This window comes from Amblyomma mixtum, unplaced genomic scaffold (genome assembly GCF_055824585.1).
Source record: "Amblyomma mixtum isolate Tamu unplaced genomic scaffold, ASM5582458v1 scaffold_12, whole genome shotgun sequence".
In the NCBI taxonomy this organism is placed as follows: Eukaryota; Metazoa; Arthropoda; class Arachnida; order Ixodida; family Ixodidae; genus Amblyomma; species Amblyomma mixtum.
In genome coordinates, this window is record NW_028317651.1 from 3,932,800 (window position 1) to 3,956,508 (window position 23,709).

Sequence of the window (23,709 nt, forward strand, 5' to 3'; positions counted from 1 at the left end):
GAGTTTTAGAGTTTCGGAGTTTCGGAGTTTTGGAGTTTTGGAGTTTTGGAGTTTCGGAGTTTCGGAGTTTTGTAGTTTTGGAGTTTTGGAGTTTTGGAGTTTTGGAGTTTCGGAGTTTTGGAGTTTCGGAGTTTCGGAGTTTTGGAGTTTTGGAGTTTCGGAGTTTTGGAGTTTTGGAGTTTTGGAGTTTCGGAGTTTTGGAGTTTCGGAGTTTTGGAGTTTTGGAGTTTTGGAGTTTCGGACTTTTGGAGTTTCGGAGTTTTGGAGTTTTTAGTTTTGGAGTTTCGGAGTTTCGGAGTTTCGGAGTTTCGGAGTTTTGGAGTTTCGGAGTTTTGGAGTTTCGGAGTTTCGGAGTTTCGGAGTTTTGGAGTTTCGGAGTTTCGGAGTTTCGGAGTTTTGGAGTTTTGGAGTTTCGGAGTTTTGGAGTTTTGGAGTTTTGCAGTTTTGGAGTTTTGGAGTTTTGGGGTTTTGGAGTTTCGGAGTTTTGGAGTTTTGGAGTTTTGGAGTTTTGGAGTTTCGGAGTTTTGGAGTTTCGGAGTTTTGGAGTTTCGGAGTTTCAGAGTTTCGGAGTTTCGGAGTTTCGGAGTTTTGGAGTTTTGGAGTTTCGGAGTTTTGGAGTTTTGGAGTTTTGGAGTTTTGGAGTTTTGGAGTTTTGGAGTTTTGGAGTTTCGGAGTTTTGGAGTTTCGGAGTTTTGGAGTTTTGGAGTTTCGGAGTTTCGGAGTTTTGGAGTTTTGGAGTTTTGGAGTTTTGGAGTTTTGGAGTTTTGGAGTTTTGGAGTTTTGGAGTTTCGGAGTTTTGGAGTTTCGGAGTTTTGGAGTTTTAGAGTTTCGGAGTTTTGGAGTTTTGGAGTTTCGGAGTTTTGGAGTTTCGGAGTTTTGGAGTTTTGGAGTTTCGGAGTTTTGGAGTTTCGGAGTTTCGGAGTTTCGGAGTTTTGGAGTTTCGGAGTTTCGGAGTTTTGGAGTTTTGGAGTTTTGGAGTTTTGGAGTTTTGGAGTTTTGGAGTTTCGGAGTTTTGGAGTTTTGGAGTTTTGGAGTTTTAGAGTTTCGGAGTTTGGGAGTTTTGGAGTTTTCGAGTTTTGGAGTTTTGGAGTTTTGGAGTTTTGGAGTTTCGGAGTTTCGGAGTTTTGGAGTTTCGGAGTTTTGGAGTTTCGGAGTTTCGGAGTTTCGGAGTTTCGGAGTTTTGCAGTTTTGGAGTTTCGGAGTTTCGGAGTTTTGGAGTTTTGGAGTTTTGGAGTTTCGGAGTTTCGGAGTTTTGGAGTTTTGGAGTTTCGGAGTTTTGGAGTTTTGCAGTTTTGGAGTTTCGGAGTTTCGGAGTTTTGGAGTTTCGGAGTTTTGGAGTTTTGGAGTTTCGGAGTTTCGGAGTTTTGGAGTTTTGGAGTTTCGGAGTTTTGGAGTTTTGGAGTTTCCGAGTTTCGGAGTTTTGGAGTTTGGAGTTTTGGAGTTTTAGAGTTTCGGAGTTTCGGAGTTTTGGAGTTTTGGAGTTTTGGAGTTTTGGAGTTTCGGAGTTTCGGAGTTTTGGAGTTTTGGAGTTTCGGAGTTTCGGAGTTTTGGAGTTTTGGAGTTTTGGAGTTTCGGAGTTTTGGAGTTTCGGAGTTTCGGAGTTTTGGAGTTTTGGAGTTTCGGAGTTTTGGAGTTTTGGAGTTTTGGAGTTTCGGAGTTTTGGAGTTTCGGAGTTTCGGAGTTTTGGAGTTTTGGAGTTTCGGAGTATCGGAGTTTTGGAGTTTGGAGTTTTGGAGTTTTGGAGTTTTGGAGTTTTGGAGTTTTGGAGTTTCGGAGTTTTGGAGTATTGGAGTTTTGGAGTTTTGGAGTTTCGGAGTTTTGGAGTTTTGGAGTTTTGTAGTTTTGGAGTTTCGGAGTTTCGGAGTTTTGGAGTTTCGGAGTTTCGGAGTTTTGGAGTTTTGGAGTTTTAGAGTTTCGGAGTTTCGGAGTTTCAGAGTTTCGGAGTTTTGGAGTATTGGAGTTTTGGAGTTTTGGAGTTTCGGAGTTTTGGAGTTGTGGAGTTTTGTAGTTTTGGAGTTTCGGATTTTCGGAGTTTTGGAGTTTTAGAGTTTTGGAGTTTCGGAGTTTCGGAGTTTCAGAGTTTCGGAGTTTTGGAGTTTTGGAGTTTTGGAGTATTGGAGTTTTGGAGTTTTGGAGTTTTGGAGTTTCGGAGTTTTGGAGTTTCGGAGTTTCGGAGTTTCGGAGTTTCGGAGTTTCGGAGTTTCGGAGTTTTGGAGTTTTGGAGTTTTGGAGTTTTGGAGTTTTGGAGTTTCGGAGTTTCGGAGTTTTGGAGTTTCGGAGTTTTGGAGTTTCGGAGTTTCGGAGTTTCGGAGTTTTGCAGTTTTGGAGTTTCGGAGTTTCGGAGTTTTGGAGTTTTGGAGTTTTGGAGTTTCGGAGTTTCGGAGTTTTGGAGTTTCGGAGTTTTGGAGTTTCAGAGTTTTGGAGTTTTGGAGTTTCGGAGTTTCGGAGTTTTGGAGTTTTGGAGTTTTGGAGTTTTGGAGTTTTGGAGTTTTGGAGTTTTGCAGTTTTGGAGTTTTAGAGTTTTGGAATTTTGGAGTTTTGCAGTTTTGGAGTTTTGGAGTTTTGGAGTTTTAGAGTTTTGGAGTTTTGGAGTTTTGGAGTTTTGGAGTTTCGGAGTTTCGGAGTTTTGGAGTTTTGGAGTTTTGGAGTTTCGGAGTTTTGGAGTTTCGGAGTTTCGGAGTTTTGGAGTTTTGGAGTTTCGGAGTTTTGGAGTTTTGGAGTTTTGGAGTTTCGGAGTTTTGGAGTTTCGGAGTTTCGGAGTTTTGGAGTTTTGGAGTTTCGGAGTATCGGAGTTTTGGAGTTTGGAGTTTTGGAGTTTTGGAGTTTTGGAGTTTTGGAGTTTTGGAGTTTCGGAGTTTTGGAGTATTGGAGTTTTGGAGTTTTGGAGTTTCGGAGTTTTGGAGTTTTGGAGTTTTGTAGTTTTGGAGTTTCGGAGTTTCGGAGTTTTGGAGTTTCGGAGTTTCGGAGTTTTGGAGTTTTCGAGTTTTAGAGTTTCGGAGTTTCGGAGTTTCAGAGTTTCGGAGTTTTGGAGTTTCGGAGTTTTGGAGTTTTGGAGTTTTGGAGTTTTGGAGTTTCGGAGTTTCGGAGTTTTGGAGTTTTGGAGTTTTGGAGTTTCGGAGTTTTTGAGTTTTGGAGTTTCGGAGTTTCGGAGTTTTGGAGTTTTGGAGTTTTGGAGTTTTGGAGTTTCGGAGTTTTGCAGTTTTGGAGTTTTGCAGTTTTGGAGTTTTGGAGTTTTGGAGTTTCGGAGTTTTGGAGTTTTGGAGTTTCGGAGTTTCGGAGTTTTGGAGTTTTGGAGTTTCGGAGTTTTGGAGTTTTGGAGTTTCGGAGTTTCGGAGTTTTGGAGTTTTGGAGTTTTGGAGTTTTGGAGTTTTGGAGTTTTGAGTTTTGGAGTTTCGGAGTTTGGGAGTTTCGGAGTTTTGGAGTTTTAGAGTTTCGGAGTTTCGGAGTTTTGGAGTTTTGGAGTTTTGGAGTTTCGGAGTTTCGGAGTTTTGTAGTTTTGGAGTTTTGGAGTTTTGGAGTTTTGGAGTTTCGGAGTTTTGGAGTTTCGGAGTTTCGGAGTTTTGGAGTTTTGGAGTTTCGGAGTTTTGGAGTTTTGGAGTTTTGGAGTTTCGGAGTTTTGGAGTTTCGGAGTTTTGGAGTTTTGGAGTTTTGGAGTTTCGGACTTTTGGAGTTTCGGAGTTTTGGAGTTTTTAGTTTTGGAGTTTCGGAGTTTCGGAGTTTCGGAGTTTCGGAGTTTTGGAGTTTCGGAGTTTTGGAGTTTCGGAGTTTCGGAGTTTCGGAGTTTTGGAGTTTCGGAGTTTCGGAGTTTCGGAGTTTTGGAGTTTTGGAGTTTCGGAGTTTTGGAGTTTTGGAGTTTTGCAGTTTTGGAGTTTTGGAGTTTTGGGGTTTTGGAGTTTCGGAGTTTTGGAGTTTTGGAGTTTTGGAGTTTTGGAGTTTCGGAGTTTTGGAGTTTCGGAGTTTTGGAGTTTCGGAGTTTCAGAGTTTCGGAGTTTCGGAGTTTCGGAGTTTTGGAGTTTTGGAGTTTCGGAGTTTTGGAGTTTTGGAGTTTTGGAGTTTTGGAGTTTTGGAGTTTTGGAGTTTTGGAGTTTTGGAGTTTCGGAGTTTTGGAGTTTCGGAGTTTTGGAGTTTTGGAGTTTCGGAGTTTCGGAGTTTTGGAGTTTTGGAGTTTTGGAGTTTTGGAGTTTTGGAGTTTTGGAGTTTTGGAGTTTTGGAGTTTCGGAGTTTTGGAGTTTCGGAGTTTTGGAGTTTTAGAGTTTCGGAGTTTTGGAGTTTTGGAGTTTCGGAGTTTTGGAGTTTCGGAGTTTTGGAGTTTTGGAGTTTCGGAGTTTTGGAGTTTCGGAGTTTCGGAGTTTCGGAGTTTTGGAGTTTCGGAGTTTCGGAGTTTTGGAGTTTTGGAGTTTTGGAGTTTTGGAGTTTTGGAGTTTTGGAGTTTCGGAGTTTTGGAGTTTTGGAGTTTTGGAGTTTTGGAGTTTCGGAGTTTGGGAGTTTTGGAGTTTTCGAGTTTTGGAGTTTTGGAGTTTTGGAGTTTTGGAGTTTCGGAGTTTCGGAGTTTTGGAGTTTCGGAGTTTTGGAGTTTCGGAGTTTCGGAGTTTCGGAGTTTCGGAGTTTTGCAGTTTTGGAGTTTCGGAGTTTCGGAGTTTTGGAGTTTTGGAGTTTTGGAGTTTCGGAGTTTCGGAGTTTTGGAGTTTTGGAGTTTCGGAGTTTTGGAGTTTTGCAGTTTTGGAGTTTCGGAGTTTCGGAGTTTTGGAGTTTCGGAGTTTTGGAGTTTTGGAGTTTCGGAGTTTCGGAGTTTTGGAGTTTTGGAGTTTCGGAGTTTTGGAGTTTTGGAGTTTCCGAGTTTCGGAGTTTTGGAGTTTGGAGTTTTGGAGTTTTAGAGTTTCGGAGTTTCGGAGTTTTGGAGTTTTGGAGTTTTGGAGTTTTGGAGTTTCGGAGTTTCGGAGTTTTGGAGTTTTGGAGTTTCGGAGTTTCGGAGTTTTGGAGTTTTGGAGTTTTGGAGTTTCGGAGTTTTGGAGTTTCGGAGTTTCGGAGTTTTGGAGTTTTGGAGTTTTGGAGTTTCGGAGTTTTGGAGTTTCGGAGTTTCGGAGTTTTGGAGTTTTGGAGTTTCGGAGTATCGGAGTTTTGGAGTTTGGAGTTTTGGAGTTTTGGAGTTTTGGAGTTTTGGAGTTTTGGAGTTTCGGAGTTTTGGAGTATTGGAGTTTTGGAGTTTTGGAGTTTCGGAGTTTTGGAGTTTTGGAGTTTTGTAGTTTTGGAGTTTCGGAGTTTCGGAGTTTTGGAGTTTCGGAGTTTCGGAGTTTTGGAGTTTTGGAGTTTTAGAGTTTCGGAGTTTCGGAGTTTCAGAGTTTCGGAGTTTTGGAGTATTGGAGTTTTGGAGTTTTGGAGTTTCGGAGTTTTGGAGTTGTGGAGTTTTGTAGTTTTGGAGTTTCGGATTTTCGGAGTTTTGGAGTTTTAGAGTTTTGGAGTTTCGGAGTTTCGGAGTTTCAGAGTTTCGGAGTTTTGGAGTTTTGGAGTTTTGGAGTATTGGAGTTTTGGAGTTTTGGAGTTTTGGAGTTTCGGAGTTTTGGAGTTTCGGAGTTTCGGAGTTTCGGAGTTTCGGAGTTTCGGAGTTTCGGAGTTTTGGTGTTTTGGAGTTTTGGAGTTTTGGAGTTTTGGAGTTTCGGAGTTTCGGAGTTTTGGAGTTTCGGAGTTTTGGAGTTTCGGAGTTTCGGAGTTTCGGAGTTTTGCAGTTTTGGAGTTTCGGAGTTTCGGAGTTTTGGAGTTTTGGAGTTTTGGAGTTTCGGAGTTTCGGAGTTTTGGAGTTTCGGAGTTTTGGAGTTTCAGAGTTTTGGAGTTTTGGAGTTTCGGAGTTTCGGAGTTTTGGAGTTTTGGAGTTTTGGAGTTTTGGAGTTTTGGAGTTTTGGAGTTTTGCAGTTTTGGAGTTTTAGAGTTTTGGAATTTTGGAGTTTTGCAGTTTTGGAGTTTTGGAGTTTTGGAGTTTTAGAGTTTTGGAGTTTTGGAGTTTTGGAGTTTTGGAGTTTCGGAGTTTTGGAGTTTTGGAGTTTCGGAGTTTCGGAGTTTTGGAGTTTTGGAGTTTCGGAGTTTTGGAGTTTTGGAGTTTTGGAGTTTCGGAGTTTCGGAGTTTCCGAGTTTCCGAGTTTCGGAGTTTTGGAGTTTTGGAGTTTTGGAGTTTTGGAGTTTTGGAGTTTCGGAGTTTTGGAGTTTTGGAGTTTTGGAGTTTTGGAGTTTTGGAGTTTCGGAGTTTCGGAGTTTTGGAGTTTCGGAGTTTTGGAGTTTTGGAGTTTCGGAGTTTCGGAGTTTTGGAGTTTTGGAGTTTCGGAGTTTAGGAGTTTCGCAGTTCCGGAGTTTTGGAGTTTTGGAGTTTTGGAGTTTCGGAGTTTCGGAGTTTCGGAGTTTTGGAGTTTTGGAGTTTTGGAGTTTTGGAGTTTTGGAGTTTCGGAGTTTTGGAGTTTTGGAGTTTCCGAGTTTCCGAGTTTCGGAGTTTCGGAGTTTTGGAGTTTTGGAGTTTTGGAGTTTTGGAGTTTCGGAGTTTTGGAGTTTTGGAGTTTTGGAGTTTCGGAGTTTTGGAGTTTTGGAGTTTTGGAGTTTCGGAGTTTCGGAGTTTCCGAGTTTCCGAGTTTCGGAGTTTCGGAGTTCCGGAGATTTGGAGTTTTGGAGTTTTGGAGTTTTGGAGTTTCGGAGTTTCGGAGTTTTGGAGTTTCGGAGTTTTGGAGTTTTGGAGTTTCGGAGTTTCGGAGTTTTGGAGTTTTGGAGTTTTGGAGTTTTGGAGTTTCGGAGTTCCGGAGTTTTGGAGTTTTGGAGTTTGGGAGTTTTGGAGTTTCGGAGTTTCGGAGTTTTGGAGTTTCGGAGTTTTGGAGTTTCGGAGTTTCGGAGTTTCGGAGTTTTGGAGATTCGGAGTTTCGGAGTTTCGGAGTTTTGGAGTTTTGGAGTGTTGGAGTTTTGGAGTTTTGGAGTTTCGGAGTTTTGGAGTTTTGGAGTTTTGGAGTTTTGGAGTTTCGGAGTTTTGGAGTTTTGGAGTTTTGGAGTTTCGGAGTTTTGGAGTTTTGGAGTTTTGGAGTTTCGGAGTTTCGGAGTTTTGGAGTTTCGGAGTTTTGGAGTTTCGGAGTTTCGGAGTTTCGGAGTTTCGGAGTTTTGCAGTTTTGGAGTTTCGGAGTTTCGGAGTTTTGGAGTTTTGGAGTTTTGGAGTTTCGGAGTTTCGGAGTTTTGGAGTTTTGGAGTTTCGGAGTATTGGAGTTTCGGAGTTTCGGAGTTTTGGAGTTTTGGAGTTTCGGAGTTTCGGAGTTTCGGAGTTTCGGAGTTTTGGAGTTTTGGAGTTTCGGAGTTTCGGAGTTTTGGAGTTTTGGAGTTTTGGAGTTTTGGAGTTTTGGAGTTTTGGAGTTTTGGAGTTTCGGAGTTTTGGAGTTTCGGAGTTTTGGAGTTTTGGAGTTTTGCAGTTTTGGAGTTTTGGAGTTTTGGAGTTTTGGAGTTTCGGAGTTTTGGAGTTTTGGAGTTTTGGAGTTTTGGAGTTTCGGAGTTTTGGAGTTTCGGAGTTTTGGAGTTTTGGAGTTTTGGAGTTTCGGAGTTTCGGAGTTTTGGAGTTTTGGAGTTTTGGAGTTTTGGAGTTTTGGAGTTTCGGAGTTTTGGAGTTTTGGAGTTTTGGAGTTTCGGAGTTTCGGAGTTTCGGAGTTTTGGAGTTGTGGAGTTTCGGAGTTTCGGAGTTTTGGAGTACGGAGTTTTGGAGTTTCGGAGTTTCGGAGTTTCGGAGTTTCGGAGTTTCGGAGTTTTGGAGTTTTGGAGTTTCGGAGTTTCGGAGTTTTGGAGTTTCGGAGTTTTGGAGTTTTGGAGTTTTGGAGTTTCGGAGTTTCGGAGTTTTGGAGTTTCGGATTTTCGGAGTTTTGCAGTTTTGGAGTTTTGGAGTTTCGGAGTTTTGCAGTTTTGGAGTTTTGCAGTTTTGGAGTTTTGGAGTTTTGGAGTTTCGGAGTTTTGGAGTTTTGGAGTTTCGGAGTTTCGGAGTTTTGGAGTTTTGGAGTTTTGGAGTTTCCGAGTTTTGGAGTTTCGGAGTTTTGGAGTTTTGCAGTTTTGGAGTTTTGGAGTTTTAGAGTTTTGGAATTTTGGAGTTTTGCAGTTTTGGAGTTTTGGAGTTTTGGAGTTTTAGAGTTTTGGAGTTTTGGAGTTTTGGAGTTTTGGAGTTTCGGAGTTTTGGAGTTTTGGAGTTTCGGAGTTTCGGAGTTTTGGAGTTTTGGAGTTTCGGAGTTTTGGAGTTTTGGAGTTTTGGAGTTTCGGAGTTTCCGAGTTTCCGAGTTTCGGAGTTTTGGAGTTTTGGAGTTTTGGAGTTTTGCAGTTTTGGAGTTTCGGAGTTTTGGAGTTTTGGAGTTTTGGAGTTTTGGAGTTTCGGAGTTTCGGAGTTTTGGAGTTTCGGAGTTTTGGAGTTTTGGAGTTTCGGAGTTTCGGAGTTTTGGAGTGTCGGAGTTTTGGAGTTTCGGAGTTCCGGAGTTTTGGAGTTTTGGAGTTTTGGAGTTTCGGAGTTTCGGAGTTTCGGAGTTTTGGAGTTTTGGAGTTTTGGAGTTTTGGAGTTTTGGAGTTTCGGAGTTTTGGAGTTTTGGAGTTTTGGAGATTCGGAGTTTTGGAGTTTTGGAGTTTCGGAGTTTTGGAGTTTTGGAGTTTCGGAGTTTTGGAGTTTCGGAGTTTTGGAGTTTTGGAGTTTCGGAGTTTTGGAGTTTCGGAGTTTCGGAGTTTCGGAGATTTGGAGTTTCGGAGTTTCGGAGTTTCGGAGTTTTGGAGTTTTGGAGTTTTGGAGTTTTGGAGTTTTGGAGTTTTGGAGTTTCGGAGTTTTGGAGTTTTGGAGTTTTGGAGTTTCGGAGTTTTGGAGTTTTGGAGTTTCGGAGTTTCGGAGTTTTGGAGTTTCGGAGTTTTGGAGTTGCGGAGTTTCGGAGTTTTGGAGTTTTGGAGTTTCGGAGTTTTGCAGTTTTGGAGTTTTGCAGTTTTGGAGTTTTGGAGTTTTGGAGTTTCGGAGTTTTGGAGTTTCGGAGTTTTGGAGTTTTGGAGTTTTGGAGTTTCGGAGTTTTGGAGTTTTGGAGTTTCGGAGTTTTTGAGTTTTGGAGTTTCGGAGTTTCGGAGTTTTGGAGTTTTGGAGTTTTGGAGTTTTGGAGTTTCGGAGTTTTGCAGTTTTGGAGTTTTGCAGTTTTGGAGTTTTGGAGTTTTGGAGTTTCGGAGTTTTGGAGTTTTGGAGTTTCGGAGTTTCGGAGTTTTGGAGTTTTGGAGTTTTGGAGTTTCGGAGTTTTGGAGTTTTGGAGTTTCGGAGTTTCGGAGTTTTGGAGTTTCGGAGTTTCGGAGTTTCGGAGTTTTGGAGTTTCGGAGTTTCGGAGTTTCGGAGTTTTGGAGTTTTGGAGTTTCGGAGTTTTGGAGTTTTGGAGTTTTGCAGTTTTGGAGTTTTGGAGTTTTGGGGTTTTGGAGTTTCGGAGTTTTGGAGTTTTGGAGTTTTGGAGTTTCGGAGTTTTGGAGTTTCGGAGTTTTGGAGTTTCGGAGTTTCAGAGTTTCGGAGTTTCGGAGTTTCGGAGTTTTGGAGTTTTGGAGTTTCGGAGTTTTGGAGTTTTGGAGTTTTGGAGTTTTGGAGTTTTGGAGTTTTGGAGTTTCGGAGTTTTGGAGTTTCGGAGTTTTGGAGTTTTGGAGTTTCGGAGTTTCGGAGTTTTGGAGTTTTGGAGTTTTGGAGTTTTGGAGTTTTGGAGTTTTGGAGTTTCGGAGTTTTGGAGTTTCGGAGTTTTGGAGTTTTAGAGTTTCGGAGTTTTGGAGTTTTGGAGTTTCGGAGTTTTGGAGTTTCGGAGTTTTGGAGTTTTGGAGTTTCGGAGTTTTGGAGTTTCGGAGTTTCGGAGTTTTGGAGTTTCGGAGTTTCGGAGTTTTGGAGTTTTGGAGTTTTGGAGTTTTGGAGTTTTGGAGTTTTGGAGTTTCGGAGTTTTGGAGTTTTGGAGTTTCGGAGTTTCGGAGTTTTGGAGTTGTGGAGTTTCGGAGTTTCGGAGTTTTGGAGTTTTGGAGTTTTGGAGTTTCGGAGTTTCCGAGTTTCGGAGTTTCGGAGTTTCGGAGTTTTGGAGTTTTGGAGTTTCGGAGTTTCGGAGTTTTGGAGTTTCGGAGTTTTGGAGTTTTGGAGTTTTGGAGTTTCGGAGTTTCGGAGTTTTGGAGTTTCGGATTTTCGGAGTTTTGCAGTTTTGGAGTTTTGGAGTTTCGGAGTTTTGCAGTTTTGGAGTTTTGCAGTTTTGGAGTTTTGGAGTTTTGGAGTTTCGGAGTTTTGGAGTTTTGGAGTTTCGGAGTTTCGGAGTTTTGGAGTTTTGGAGTTTTGGAGTTTCCGAGTTTTGGAGTTTTGGAGTTTCGGAGTTTTGGAGTTTTGCAGTTTTGGAGTTTTGGAGTTTTAGAGTTTTGGAATTTTGGAGTTTTGCAGTTTTGGAGTTTTGGAGTTTTGGAGTTTTAGAGTTTTGGAGTTTTGGAGTTTTGGAGTTTTGGAGTTTCGGAGTTTTGGAGTTTTGGAGTTTCGGAGTTTCGGAGTTTTGGAGTTTTGGAGTTTCGGAGTTTTGGAGTTTTGGAGTTTTGGAGTTTCGGAGTTTCCGAGTTTCCGAGTTTCGGAGTTTTGGAGTTTTGGAGTTTTGGAGTTTTGGAGTTTTGGAGTTTCGGAGTTTTGGAGTTTTGGAGTTTTGGAGTTTTGGAGTTTCGGAGTTTCGGAGTTTTGGAGTTTCGGAGTTTTGGAGTTTTGGAGTTTCGGAGTTTCGGAGTTTTGGAGTTTCGGAGTTTTGGAGTTTCGGAGTTCCGGAGTTTTGGAGTTTTGGAGTTTTGGAGTTTCGGAGTTTCGGAGTTTTGGAGTTTTGGAGTTTTGGAGTTTTGGAGTTTTGGAGTTTCGGAGTTTTGGAGTTTTGGAGTTTTGGAGATTCGGAGTTTTGGAGTTTTGGAGTTTCGGAGTTTTGGAGTTTTGGAGTTTCGGAGTTTTGGAGTTTCGGAGTTTTGGAGTTTTGGAGTTTCGGAGTTTTGGAGTTTCGGAGTTTCGGAGTTTCGGAGTTTTGGAGTTTCGGAGTTTCGGAGTTTCGGAGTTTTGGAGTTTTGGAGTTTTGGAGTTTTGGAGTTTTGGAGTTTCGGAGTTTTGGAGTTTTGGAGTTTTGGAGTTTCGGAGTTTTGGAGTTTTGGAGTTTCGGAGTTTCGGAGTTTTGGAGTTTCGGAGTTTTGGAGTTGCGGAGTTTCGGAGTTTCGGAGTTTTGGAGTTTTGGAGTTTTGGAGTTTCGGAGTTTTGCAGTTTTGGAGTTTTGCAGTTTTGGAGTTTTGGAGTTTTGGAGTTTCGGAGTTTTGGAGTTTCGGAGTTTTGGAGTTTTGGAGTTTTGGAGTTTCGGAGTTTTGGAGTTTCGGAGTTTTGGAGTTTTGGAGTTTTGGAGTTTTGGAGTTTCGGAGTTTCGGAGTTTTGGAGTTTTGGAGTTTTGGAGTTTCGGAGTTTTTGAGTTTTGGAGTTTCGGAGTTTCGGAGTTTTGGAGTTTTGGAGTTTTGGAGTTTTGGAGTTTCGGAGTTTTGCAGTTTTGGAGTTTTGCAGTTTTGGAGTTTTGGAGTTTTGGAGTTTCGGAGTTTTGGAGTTTTGGAGTTTCGGAGTTTCGGAGTTTTGGAGTTTTGGAGTTTTGGAGTTTCGGAGTTTTGGAGTTTTGGAGTTTCGGAGTTTCGGAGTTTTGGAGTTTTGGAGTTTTGGAGTTTTGGAGTTTTGGAGTTTCGGAGTTTGGGAGTTTCGGAGTTTTGGAGTTTTAGAGTTTCGGAGTTTCGGAGTTTTGGAGTTTTGGAGTTTCGGAGTTTCGGAGTTTTGTAGTTTTGGAGTTTTGGAGTTTTGGAGTTTTGGAGTTTCGGAGTTTTGGAGTTTCGGAGTTTCGGAGTTTTGGAGTTTTGGAGTTTCGGAGTTTTGGAGTTTTGGAGTTTTGGAGTTTCGGAGTTTTGGAGTTTCGGAGTTTTGGAGTTTTGGAGTTTTGGAGTTTCGGACTTTTGGAGTTTCGGAGTTTTGGAGTTTTGGAGTTTTGGAGTTTCGGAGTTTCGGAGTTTCGGAGTTTCGGAGTTTTGGAGTTTCGGAGTTTTGGAGTTTCGGAGTTTTGGAGTTTCGGAGTTTCGGAGTTTCGGAGTTTTGGAGTTTTGGAGTTTCGGAGTTTTGGAGTTTTGGAGTTTTGCAGTTTTGGAGTTTTGGAGTTTTGGGGTTTTGGAGTTTCGGAGTTTTGGAGTTTTGGAGTTTTGGAGTTTTGGAGTTTCGGAGTTTCGGAGTTTCGGAGTTTTGGAGTTTTGGAGTTTCGGAGTTTTGGAGTTTTGGAGTTTTGGAGTTTTGGAGTTTTGGAGTTTTGGAGTTTTGGAGTTTCGGAGTTTTGGAGTTTCGGAGTTTTGGAGTTTTGGAGTTTCGGAGTTTCGGAGTTTTGGAGTTTTGGAGTTTTGGAGTTTTGGAGTTTTGGAGTTTTGGAGTTTCGGAGTTTTGGAGTTTCGGAGTTTTGGAGTTTTAGAGTTTCGGAGTTTTGGAGTTTTGGAGTTTCGGAGTTTTGGAGTTTCGGAGTTTTGGAGTTTTGGAGTTTCGGAGTTTTGGAGTTTCTGAGTTTTGGAGTTTCGGAGTTTTGGAGTTTCGGAGTTTCGGAGTTTTGGAGTTTTGGAGTTTTGGAGTTTTGGAGTTTTGGAGTTTTGGAGTTTTGGAGTTTCGGAGTTTTGGAGTTTTGGAGTTTTGGAGTTTTGGAGTTTCGGAGTTTGGGAGTTTTGGAGTTTTCGAGTTTCGGAGTTTTGGAGTTTTGGAGTTTTGGAGTTTCGGAGTTTCGGAGTTTTGGAGTTTCGGAGTTTTGGAGTTTCGGAGTTTCGGAGTTTCGGAGTTTCGGAGTTTTGCAGTTTTGGAGTTTCGGAGTTTCGGAGTTTTGGAGTTTTGGAGTTTCGGAGTTTCGGAGTTTTGGAGTTTTGGAGTTTCGGAGTTTTGGAGTTTTGCAGTTTTGGAGTTTCGGAGTTTCGGAGTTTTGGAGTTTCGGAGTTTTGGAGTTTTGGAGTTTCGGAGTTTCGGAGTTTTGGAGTTTTGGAGTTTCGGAGTTTTGGAGTTTTGGAGTTTCCGAGTTTCGGAGTTTTGGAGTTTGGAGTTTGGAGTTTTGGAGTTTTAGAGTTTCGGAGTTTCGGAGTTTTGGAGTTTTGGAGTTTTGGAGTTTTGGAGTTTCGGAGTTTCGGAGTTTTGGAGTTTTGGAGTTTCGGAGTTTCGGAGTTTTGGAGTTTTGGAGTTTTGGAGTTTCGGAGTTTTGGAGTTTCGGAGTTTCGGAGTTTTGGAGTTTTGGAGTTTCGGAGTTTTGGAGTTTTGGAGTTTTGGAGTTTCGGAGTTTTGGAGTTTCGGAGTTTCGGAGTTTTGGAGTTTTGGAGTTTCGGAGTATCGGAGTTTTGGAGTTTGGAGTTTTGGAGTTTTGGAGTTTTGGAGTTTTGGAGTTTTGGAGTTTCGGAGTTTTGGAGTATTGGAGTTTTGGAGTTTTGGAGTTTCGGAGTTTTGGAGTTTTGGAGTTTTGTAGTTTTGGAGTTTCGGAGTTTCGGAGTTTTGGAGTTTCGGAGTTTCGGAGTTTTGGAGTTTTGGAGTTTTAGAGTTTCGGAGTTTCGGAGTTTCAGAGTTTCGGAGTTTTGGAGTATTGGAGTTTTGGAGTTTTGGAGTTTCGGAGTTTTGGAGTTGTGGAGTTTTGTAGTTTTGGAGTTTCGGATTTTCGGAGTTTTGGAGTTTTAGAGTTTTGGAGTTTCGGAGTTTCGGAGTTTCAGAGTTTCGGAGTTTTGGAGTTTTGGAGTTTTGGAGTATTGGAGTTTTGGAGTTTTGGAGTTTTGGAGTTTCGGAGTTTTGGAGTTTCGGAGTTTCGGAGTTTCGGAGTTTCGGAGTTTCGGAGTTTTGGAGTTTTGGAGTTTTGGAGTTTCGGAGTTTCGGAGTTTTGGAGTTTCGGAGTTTTGGAGTTTCGGAGTTTCGGAGTTTCGGAGTTTTGCAGTTTTGGAGTTTCGGAGTTTTGGAGTTTTGGAGTTTTGGAGTTTTGGAGTTTCGGAGTTTGGGAGTTTTGGAGTTTTCGAGTTTCGGAGTTTTGGAGTTTTGGAGTTTTGGAGTTTCGGAGTTTCGGAGTTTTGGAGTTTCGGAGTTTTGGAGTTTCGGAGTTTCGGAGTTTCGGAGTTTCGGAGTTTTGCAGTTTTGGAGTTTCGGAGTTTCGGAGTTTTGGAGTTTTGGAGTTTTGGAGTTTCGGAGTTTCGGAGTTTTGGAGTTTTGGAGTTTCGGAGTTTTGGAGTTTTGCAGTTTTGGAGTTTCGGAGTTTCGGAGTTTTGGAGTTTCGGAGTTTTGGAGTTTTGGAGTTTCGGAGTTTCGGAGTTTTGGAGTTTTGGAGTTTCGGAGTTTTGGAGTTTTGGAGTTTCCGAGTTTCGGAGTTTTGGAGTTTGGAGTTTGGAGTTTTGGAGTTTTAGAGTTTCGGAGTTTCGGAGTTTTGGAGTTTTGGAGTTTTGGAGTTTTGGAGTTTCGGAGTTTCGGAGTTTTGGAGTTTTGGAGTTTCGGAGTTTTGGAGTTTTGCAGTTTTGGAGTTTTGGAGTTTTGGAGTTTTGGAGTTTCGGAGTTTTGGAGTTTCGGAGTTTTGGAGTTTTGGAGTTTCGGAGTTTCGGAGTTTTGGAGTTTTGGAGTTTTGGAGTTTTGGAGTTTTGGAGTTTTGGAGTTTCGGAGTTTTGGAGTTTCGGAGTTTTGGAGTTTTAGAGTTTCGGAGTTTTGGAGTTTTGGAGATTCGGAGTTTTGGAGTTTCGGAGTTTTGGAGTTTTGGAGTTTCGGAGTTTTGGAGTTTCGGAGTTTCGGAGTTTTGGAGTTTCGGAGTTTCGGAGTTTTGGAGTTTTGGAGTTTTGGAGTTTTGGAGTTTTGGAGTTTTGGAGTTTCGGAGTTTTGGAGTTTTGGAGTTTTGGAGTTTCGGAGTTTCGGAGTTTTGGAGTTGTGGAGTTTCGGAGTTTCGGAGTTTTGGAGTTTTGGAGTTTTGGAGTTTCGGAGTTTCCGAGTTTCGGAGTTTCGGAGTTTCGGAGTTTTGGAGTTTTGGAGTTTCGGAGTTTCGGAGTTTTGGAGTTTCGGAGTTTTGGAGTTTTGGAGTTTTGGAGTTTCGGAGTTTCGGAGTTTTGGAGTTTCGGATTTTCGGAGTTTTGCAGTTTTGGAGTTTTGGAGTTTCGGAGTTTTGCAGTTTTGGAGTTTTGCAGTTTTGGAGTTTTGGAGTTTTGGAGTTTCGGAGTTTTGGAGTTTTGGAGTTTCGGAGTTTCGGAGTTTTGGAGTTTTGGAGTTTTGGAGTTTCCGAGTTTTGGAGTTTTGGAGTTTCGGAGTTTTGGAGTTTTGCAGTTTTGGAGTTTTGGAGTTTTAGAGTTTTGGAATTTTGGAGTTTTGCAGTTTTGGAGTTTTGGAGTTTTGGAGTTTTAGAGTTTTGGAGTTTTGGAGTTTTGGAGTTTTGGAGTTTCGGAGTTTTGGAGTTTTGGAGTTTCGGAGTTTCGGAGTTTTGGAGTTTTGGAGTTTCGGAGTTTTGGAGTTTTGGAGTTTTGGAGTTTCGGAGTTTCCGAGTTTCCGAGTTTCGGAGTTTTGGAGTTTTGGAGTTTTGGAGTTTTGGAGTTTTGGAGTTTCGGAGTTTTGGAGTTTTGGAGTTTTGGAGTTTTGGAGTTTCGGAGTTTCGGAGTTTTGGAGTTTCGGAGTTTTGGAGTTTTGGAGTTTCGGAGTTTCGGAGTTTTGGAGTTTCGGAGTTTTGGAGTTTCGGAGTTCCGGAGTTTTGGAGTTTTGGAGTTTTGGAGTTTCGGAGTTTCGGAGTTTCGGAGTTTTGGAGTTTTGGAGTTTTGGAGTTTTGGAGTTTTGGAGTTTCGGAGTTTTGGAGTTTTGGAGTTTTGGAGATTCGGAGTTTTGGAGTTTTGGAGTTTCGGAGTTTTGGAGTTTTGGAGTTTCGGAGTTTTGGAGTTTCGGAGTTTTGGAGTTTTGGAGTTTCGGAGTTTTGGAGTTTCGGAGTTTCGGAGTTTCGGAGTTTTGGAGTTTCGGAGTTTCGGAGTTTCGGAGTTTTGGAGTTTTGGAGTTTTGGAGTTTTGGAGTTTTGGAGTTTCGGAGTTTTGGAGTTTTGGAGTTTTGGAGTTTCGGAGTTTTGGAGTTTTGGAGTTTCGGAGTTTCGGAGTTTTGGAGTTTCGGAGTTTTGGAGTTGCGGAGTTTCGGAGTTTCGGAGTTTTGGAGTTTTGGAGTTTTGGAGTTTCGGAGTTTTGCAGTTTTGGAGTTTTGCAGTTTTGGAGTTTTGGAGTTTTGGAGTTTCGGAGTTTTGGAGTTTCGGAGTTTTGGAGTTTTGGAGTTTTGGAGTTTCGGAGTTTTGGAGTTTCGGAGTTTTGGAGTTTTGGAGTTTTGGAGTTTTGGAGTTTCGGAGTTTCGGAGTTTTGGAGTTTTGGAGTTTTGGAGTTTCGGAGTTTTTGAGTTTTGGAGTTTCGGAGTTTCGGAGTTTTGGAGTTTTGGAGTTTTGGAGTTTTGGAGTTTCGGAGTTTTGCAGTTTTGGAGTTTTGCAGTTTTGGAGTTTTGGAGTTTTGGAGTTTCGGAGTTTTGGAGTTTTGGAGTTTCGGAGTTTCGGAGTTTTGGAGTTTTGGAGTTTTGGAGTTTCGGAGTTTTGGAGTTTTGGAGTTTCGGAGTTTCGGAGTTTTGGAGTTTTGGAGTTTTGGAGTTTTGGAGTTTTGGAGTTTTGGAGTTTCGGAGTTTGGGAGTTTCGGAGTTTTGGAGTTTTAGAGTTTCGGAGTTTCGGAGTTTTGGAGTTTTGGAGTTTCGGAGTTTCGGAGTTTTGTAGTTTTGGAGTTTTGGAGTTTTGGAGTTTTGGAGTTTCGGAGTTTTGGAGTTTCGGAGTTTCGGAGTTTTGGAGTTTTGGAGTTTCGGAGTTTTGGAGTTTTGGAGTTTTGGAGTTTCGGAGTTTTGGAGTTTCGGAGTTTTGGAGTTTTGGAGTTTTGGAGTTTCGGACTTTTGGAGTTTCGGAGTTTTGGAGTTTTGCAGTTTTGGAGTTTCGGAGTTTCGGAGTTTCGGAGTTTCGGAGTTTTGGAGTTTCGGAGTTTTGGAGTTTCGGAGTTTTGGAGTTTCGGAGTTTCGGAGTTTCGGAGTTTTGGAGTTTTGGAGTTTCGGAGTTTTGGAGTTTTGGAGTTTTGCAGTTTTGGAGTTTTGGAGTTTTGGGGTTTTGGAGTTTCGGAGTTTTGGAGTTTTGGAGTTTTGGAGTTTTGGAGTTTCGGAGTTTCGGAGTTTCGGAGTTTTGGAGTTTTGGAGTTTCGGAGTTTTGGAGTTTTGGAGTTTTGGAGTTTTGGAGTTTTGGAGTTTTGGAGTTTTGGAGTTTCGGAGTTTTGGAGTTTCGGAGTTTTGGAGTTTTGGAGTTTCGGAGTTTCGGAGTTTTGGAGTTTTGGAGTTTTGGAGTTTTGGAGTTTTGGAGTTTTGGAGTTTCGGAGTTTTGGAGTTTCGGAGTTTTGGAGTTTTAGAGTTTCGGAGTTTTGGAGTTTTGGAGTTTCGGAGTTTTGGAGTTTCGGAGTTTTGGAGTTTTGGAGTTTCGGAGTTTTGGAGTTTCTGAGTTTTGGAGTTTCGGAGTTTTGGAGTTTCGGAGTTTCGGAGTTTTGGAGTTTTGGAGTTTTGGAGTTTTGGAGTTTTGGAGTTTTGGAGTTTCGGAGTTTTGGAGTTTTGGAGTTTTGGAGTTTCGGAGTTTGGGAGTTTTGGAGTTTTCGAGTTTCGGAGTTTTGGAGTTTTGGAGTTTTGGAGTTTCGGAGTTTCGGAGTTTTGGAGTTTCGGAGTTTTGGAGTTTCGGAGTTTCGGAGTTTCGGAGTTTCGGAGTTTTGCAGTTTTGGAGTTTCGGAGTTTCGGAGTTTTGGAGTTTTGGAGTTTTGGAGTTTCGGAGTTTCGGAGTTTTGGAGTTTTGGAGTTTCGGAGTTTTGGAGTTTTGCAGTTTTGGAGTTTCGGAGTTTCGGAGTTTTGGAGTTTCGGAGTTTTGGAGTTTTGGAGTTTCGGAGTTTCGGAGTTTTGGAGTTTTGGAGTTTCGGAGTTTTGGAGTTTTGGAGTTTCCGAGTTTCGGAGTTTTGGAGTTTGGAGTTTGGAGTTTTGGAGTTTTAGAGTTTCGGAGTTTCGGAGTTTTGGAGTTTTGGAGTTTTGGAGTTTTGGAGTTTCGGAGTTTCGGAGTTTTGGAGTTTTGGAGTTTCGGAGTTTCGGAGTTTTGGAGTTTTGGAGTTTTGGAGTTTCGGAGTTTTGGAGTTTCGGAGTTTCGGAGTTTTGGAGTTTTGGAGTTTCGGAGTTTTGGAGTTTTGGAGTTTTGGAGTTTCGGAGTTTTGGAGTTTCGGAGTTTCGGAGTTTTGGAGTTTTGGAGTTTCGGAGTATCGGAGTTTTGGAGTTTGGAGTTTTGGAGTTTTGGAGTTTTGGAGTTTTGGAGTTTTGGAGTTTCGGAGTTTTGGAGTATTGGAGTTTTGGAGTTTTGGAGTTTCGGAGTTTTGGAGTTTTGGAGTTTTGTAGTTTTGGAGTTTCGGAGTTTCGGAGTTTTGGAGTTTCGGAGTTTCGGAGTTTTGGAGTTTTGGAGTTTTAGAGTTTCGGAGTTTCGGAGTTTCAGAGTTTCGGAGTTTTGGAGTATTGGAGTTTTGGAGTTTTGGAGTTTCGGAGTTTTGGAGTTGTGGAGTTTTGTAGTTTTGGAGTTTCGGATTTTCGGAGTTTTGGAGTTTTAGAGTTTTGGAGTTTCGGAGTTTCGGAGTTTCAGAGTTTCGGAGTTTTGGAGTTTTGGAGTTTTGGAGTATTGGAGTTTTGGAGTTTTGGAGTTTTGGAGTTTCGGAGTTTTGGAGTTTCGGAGTTTCGGAGTTTCGGAGTTTCGGAGTTTCGGAGTTTTGGAGTTTTGGAGTTTTGGAGTTTTGGAGTTTTGGAGTTTCGGAGTTTCGGAGTTTTGGAGTTTCGGAGTTTTGGAGTTTCGGAGTTTCGGAGTTTCGGAGTTTTGCAGTTTTGGAGTTTCGGAGTTTTGGAGTTTTGGAGTTTTGGAGTTTTGGAGTTTCGGAGTTTGGGAGTTTTGGAGTTTTCGAGTTTCGGAGTTTTGGAGTTTTGGAGTTTTGGAGTTTCGGAGTTTCGGAGTTTTGGAGTTTCGGAGTTTTGGAGTTTCGGAGTTTCGGAGTTTCGGAGTTTCGGAGTTTTGCAGTTTTGGAGTTTCGGAGTTTCGGAGTTTTGGAGTTTTGGAGTTTTGGAGTTTCGGAGTTTCGGAGTTTTGGAGTTTTGGAGTTTCGGAGTTTTGGAGTTTTGCAGTTTTGGAGTTTCGGAGTTTCGGAGTTTTGGAGTTTCGGAGTTTTGGAGTTTTGGAGTTTCGGAGTTTCGGAGTTTTGGAGTTTTGGAGTTTCGGAGTTTTGGAGTTTTGGAGTTTCCGAGTTTCGGAGTTTTGGAGTTTGGAGTTTGGAGTTTTGGAGTTTTAGAGTTTCGGAGTTTCGGAGTTTTGGAGTTTTGGAGTTTTGGAGTTTTGGAGTTTCGGAGTTTCGGAGTTTTGGAGTTTTGGAGTTTCGGAGTTTCGGAGTTTTGGAGTTTTGGAGTTTTGGAGTTTCGGAGTTTTGGAGTTTCGGAGTTTCGGAGTTTTGGAGTTTTGGAGTTTCGGAGTTTTGGAGTTTTGGAGTTTTGGAGTTTCGGAGTTTTGGAGTTTCGGAGTTTCGGAGTTTTGGAGTTTTGGAGTTTCGGAGTATCGGAGTTTTGGAGTTTGGAGTTTTGGAGTTTTGGAGTTTTGGAGTTTTGGAGTTTTGGAGTTTCGGAGTTTTGGAGTATTGGAGTTTTGGAGTTTTGGAGTTTCGGAGTTTTGGAGTTTTGGAGTTTTGTAGTTTTGGAGTTTCGGAGTTTCGGAGTTTTGGAGTTTCGGAGTTTCGGAGTTTTGGAGTTTTGGAGTTTTAGAGTTTCGGAGTTTCGGAGTTTCAGAGTTTCGGAGTTTTGGAGTATTGGAGTTTTGGAGTTTTGGAGTTTCGGAGTTTTGGAGTTGTGGAGTTTTGTAGTTTTGGAGTTTCGGATTTTCGGAGTTTTGGAGTTTTAGAGTTTTGGAGTTTCGGAGTTTCGGAGTTTCAGAGTTTCGGAGTTTTGGAGTTTTGGAGTTTTGGAGTATTGGAGTTTTGGAGTTTTGGAGTTTTGGAGTTTCGGAGTTTTGGAGTTTCGGAGTTTCGGAGTTTCGGAGTTTCGGAGTTTCGGAGTTTTGGAGTTTTGGAGTTTTGGAGTTTTGGAGTTTTGGAGTTTCGGAGTTTCGGAGTTTTGGAGTTTCGGAGTTTTGGAGTTTCGGAGTTTCGGAGTTTCGGAGTTTTGCAGTTTTGGAGTTTCGGAGTTTCGGAGTTTTGGAGTTTTGGAGTTTTGGAGTTTCGGAGTTTCGGAGTTTTGGAGTTTCGGAGTTTTGGAGTTTCAGAGTTTTGGAGTTTTGGAGTTTCGGAGTTTCGGAGTTTTGGAGTTTTGGAGTTTTGGAGTTTTGGAGTTTTGGAGTTTTGGAGTTTTGCAGTTTTGGAGTTTTAGAGTTTTGGAATTTTGGAGTTTTGCAGTTTTGGAGTTTTGGAGTTTTGGAGTTTTGGAGTTTTAGAGTTTTGGAGTTTTGGAGTTTTGGAGTTTTGGAGTTTCGGAGTTTTGGAGTTTTGGAGTTTCGGAGTTTCGGAGTTTCGGAGTTTTGGAGTTTTGGAGTTTCGGAGTTTTGGAGTTTTGGAGTTTTGGAGTTTCGGAGTTTCGGAGTTTCCGAGTTTCCGAGTTTCGGAGTTTTGGAGTTTTGGAGTTTTGGAGTTTTGGAGTTTTGGAGTTTCGGAGTTTTGGAGTTTTGGAGTTTTGGAGTTTTGGAGTTTTGGAGTTTTGGAGTTTCGGAGTTTCGGAGTTTTGGAGTTTCGGAGTTTTGGAGTTTTGGAGTTTCGGAGTTTCGGAGTTTTGGAGTTTTGGAGTTTCGGAGTTTAGGAGTTTCGCAGTTCCGGAGTTTTGGAGTTTTGGAGTTTTGGAGTTTCGGAGTTTCGGAGTTTCGGAGTTTTGGAGTTTTGGAGTTTTGGAGTTTTGGAGTTTTGGAGTTTCGGAGTTTTGGAGTTTTGGAGTTTCCGAGTTTCCGAGTTTCGGAGTTTCGGAGTTTTGGAGTTTTGGAGTTTTGGAGTTTTGGAGTTTCGGAGTTTTGGAGTTTTGGAGTTTTGGAGTTTCGGAGTTTTGGAGTTTTGGAGTTTTGGAGTTTCGGAGTTTCGGAGTTTCCGAGTTTCCGAGTTTCGGAGTTTCGGAGTTCCGGAGTTTTGGAGTTTTGGAGTTTTGGAGTTTTGGAGTTTCGGAGTTTCGGAGTTTTGGAGTTTCGGAGTTTTGGAGTTTTGGAGTTTAGGAGTTTCGGAGTTTTGGAGTTTTGGAGTTTTGGAGTTTTGGAGTTTCGGAGTTCCGGAGTTTTGGAGTTTTGGAGTTTGGGAGTTTTGGAGTTTCGGAGTTTTGGAGTTTCGGAGTTTTGGAGTTTCGGAGTTTCGGAGTTTCGGAGTTTTGGAGTTTCGGAGTTTCGGAGTTTCGGAGTTTTGGAGTTTTGGAGTGTTGGAGTTTTGGAGTTTTGGAGTTTCGGAGTTTTGGAGTTTTGGAGTTTTGGAGTTTCGGAGTTTTGGAGTTTTGGAGTTTTGGAGTTTCGGAGTTTTGGAGTTTTGGAGTTTTGGAGTTTCGGAGTTTCGGAGTTTTGGAGTTTCGGAGTTTTGGAGTTTCGGAGTTTCGGAGTTTCGGAGTTTTGCAGTTTTGGAGTTTCGGAGTTTCGGAGTTTTGGAGTTTTGGAGTTTCGGAGTTTCGGAGTTTCGGAGTTTTGGAGTTTTGGAGTTTCGGAGTATTGGAGTTTCGGAGTTTCGGAGTTTTGGAGTTTTGGAGTTTCGGAGTTTCGGAGTTTCGGAGTTTCGGAGTTTTGGAGTTTTGGAGTTTCGGAGTTTCGGAGTTTTGGAGTTTTGGAGTTTTGGAGTTTTGGAGTTTTGGAGTTTTGGAGTTTTGGAGTTTCGGAGTTTTGGAGTTTCGGAGTTTTGGAGTTTTGGAGTTTTGCAGTTTTGGAGTTTTGGAGTTTTGGAGTTTTGGAGTTTCGGAGTTTTGGAGTTTTGGAGTTTTGGAGTTTTGGAGTTTCGGAGTTTTGGAGTTTCGGAGTTTTGGAGTTTTGGAGTTTTGGAGTTTCGGAGTTTCGGAGTTTTGGAGTTTTGGAGTTTTGGAGTTTTGGAGTTTTGGAGTTTCGGAGTTTTGGAGTTTTGGAGTTTTGGAGTTTCGGAGTTTCGGAGTTTCGGAGTTTCGGAGTTTTGGAGTTGTGGAGTTTCGGAGTTTCGGAGTTTTGGAGTTTTGGAGTTTTGGAGTTTCGGAGTTTCGGAGTTTCGGAGTTTCGGAGTTTTGGAGTTTTGGAGTTTCGGAGTTTCGGAGTTTTGGAGTTTCGGAGTTTTGGAGTTTTGGAGTTTTGGAGTTTCGGAGTTTCGGAGTTTTGGAGTTTCGGATTTTCGGAGTTTTGCAGTTTTGGAGTTTTGGAGTTTCGGAGTTTTGCAGTTTTGGAGTTTTGCAGTTTTGGAGTTTTGGAGTTTTGGAGTTTCGGAGTTTTGGAGTTTTGGAGTTTCGGAGTTTCGGAGTTTTGGAGTTTTGGAGTTTTGGAGTTTCCGAGTTTTGGAGTTTTGGAGTTTCGGAGTTTTGGAGTTTTGCAGTTTTGGAGTTTTGGAGTTTTAGAGTTTTGGAATTTTGGAGTTTTGGAGTTTTGAGTTTTGGAGTTTTGGAGTTTCGGAGTTTTGGAGTTTTGGAGTTTCGGAGTTTCGGAGTTTTGGAGTTTTGGAGTTTCGGAGTTTTGGAGTTTTGGAGTTTTGGAGTTTCGGAGTTTCCGAGTTTCCGAGTTTCGGAGTTTTGGAGTTTTGGAGTTTTGGAGTTTTGGAGTTTTGGAGTTTCGGAGTTTTGGAGTTTTGGAGTTTTGGAGTTTTGGAGTTTCGGAGTTTCGGAGTTTTGGAGTTTCGGAGTTTTGGAGTTTTGGAGTTTCGGAGTTTCGGAGTTTTGGAGTTTAGGAGTTTTGGAGTTTCGGAGTTCCGGAGTTTTGGAGTTTTGGAGTTTTGGAGTTTCGGAGTTTCGGAGTTTCGGAGTTTTGGAGTTTTGGAGTTTTGGAGTTTTGGAGTTTTGGAGTTTCGGAGTTTTGGAGTTTTGGAGTTTTGGAGATTCGGAGTTTTGGAGTTTTGGAGTTTCGGAGTTTTGGAGTTTTGGAGTTTCGGAGTTTTGGAGTTTCGGAGTTTTGGAGTTTTGGAGTTTCGGAGTTTTGGAGTTTCGGAGTTTCGGAGTTTCGGAGTTTTGGAGTTTCGGAGTTTCGGAGTTTCGGAGTTTTGGAGTTTTGGAGTTTTGGAGTTTTGGAGTTTTGGAGTTTCGGAGTTTTGGAGTTTTGGAGTTTTGGAGTTTCGGAGTTTTGGAGTTTTGGAGTTTCGGAGTTTCGGAGTTTTGGAGTTTCGGAGTTTTGGAGTTGCGGAGTTTCGGAGTTTCGGAGTTTTGGAGTTTTGGAGTTTTGGAGTTTCGGAGTTTTGCAGTTTTGGAGTTTTGCAGTTTTGGAGTTTTGGAGTTTTGGAGTTTCGGAGTTTTGGAGTTTCGGAGTTTTGGAGTTTTGGAGTTTTGGAGTTTCGGAGTTTTGGAGTTTCGGAGTTTTGGAGTTTTGGAGTTTTGGAGTTTTGGAGTTTCGGAGTTTCGGAGTTTTGGAGTTTTGGAGTTTTGGAGTTTCGGAGTTTTTGAGTTTTGGAGTTTCGGAGTTTCGGAGTTTTGGAGTTTTGGAGTTTTGGAGTTTTGGAGTTTCGGAGTTTTGCAGTTTTGGA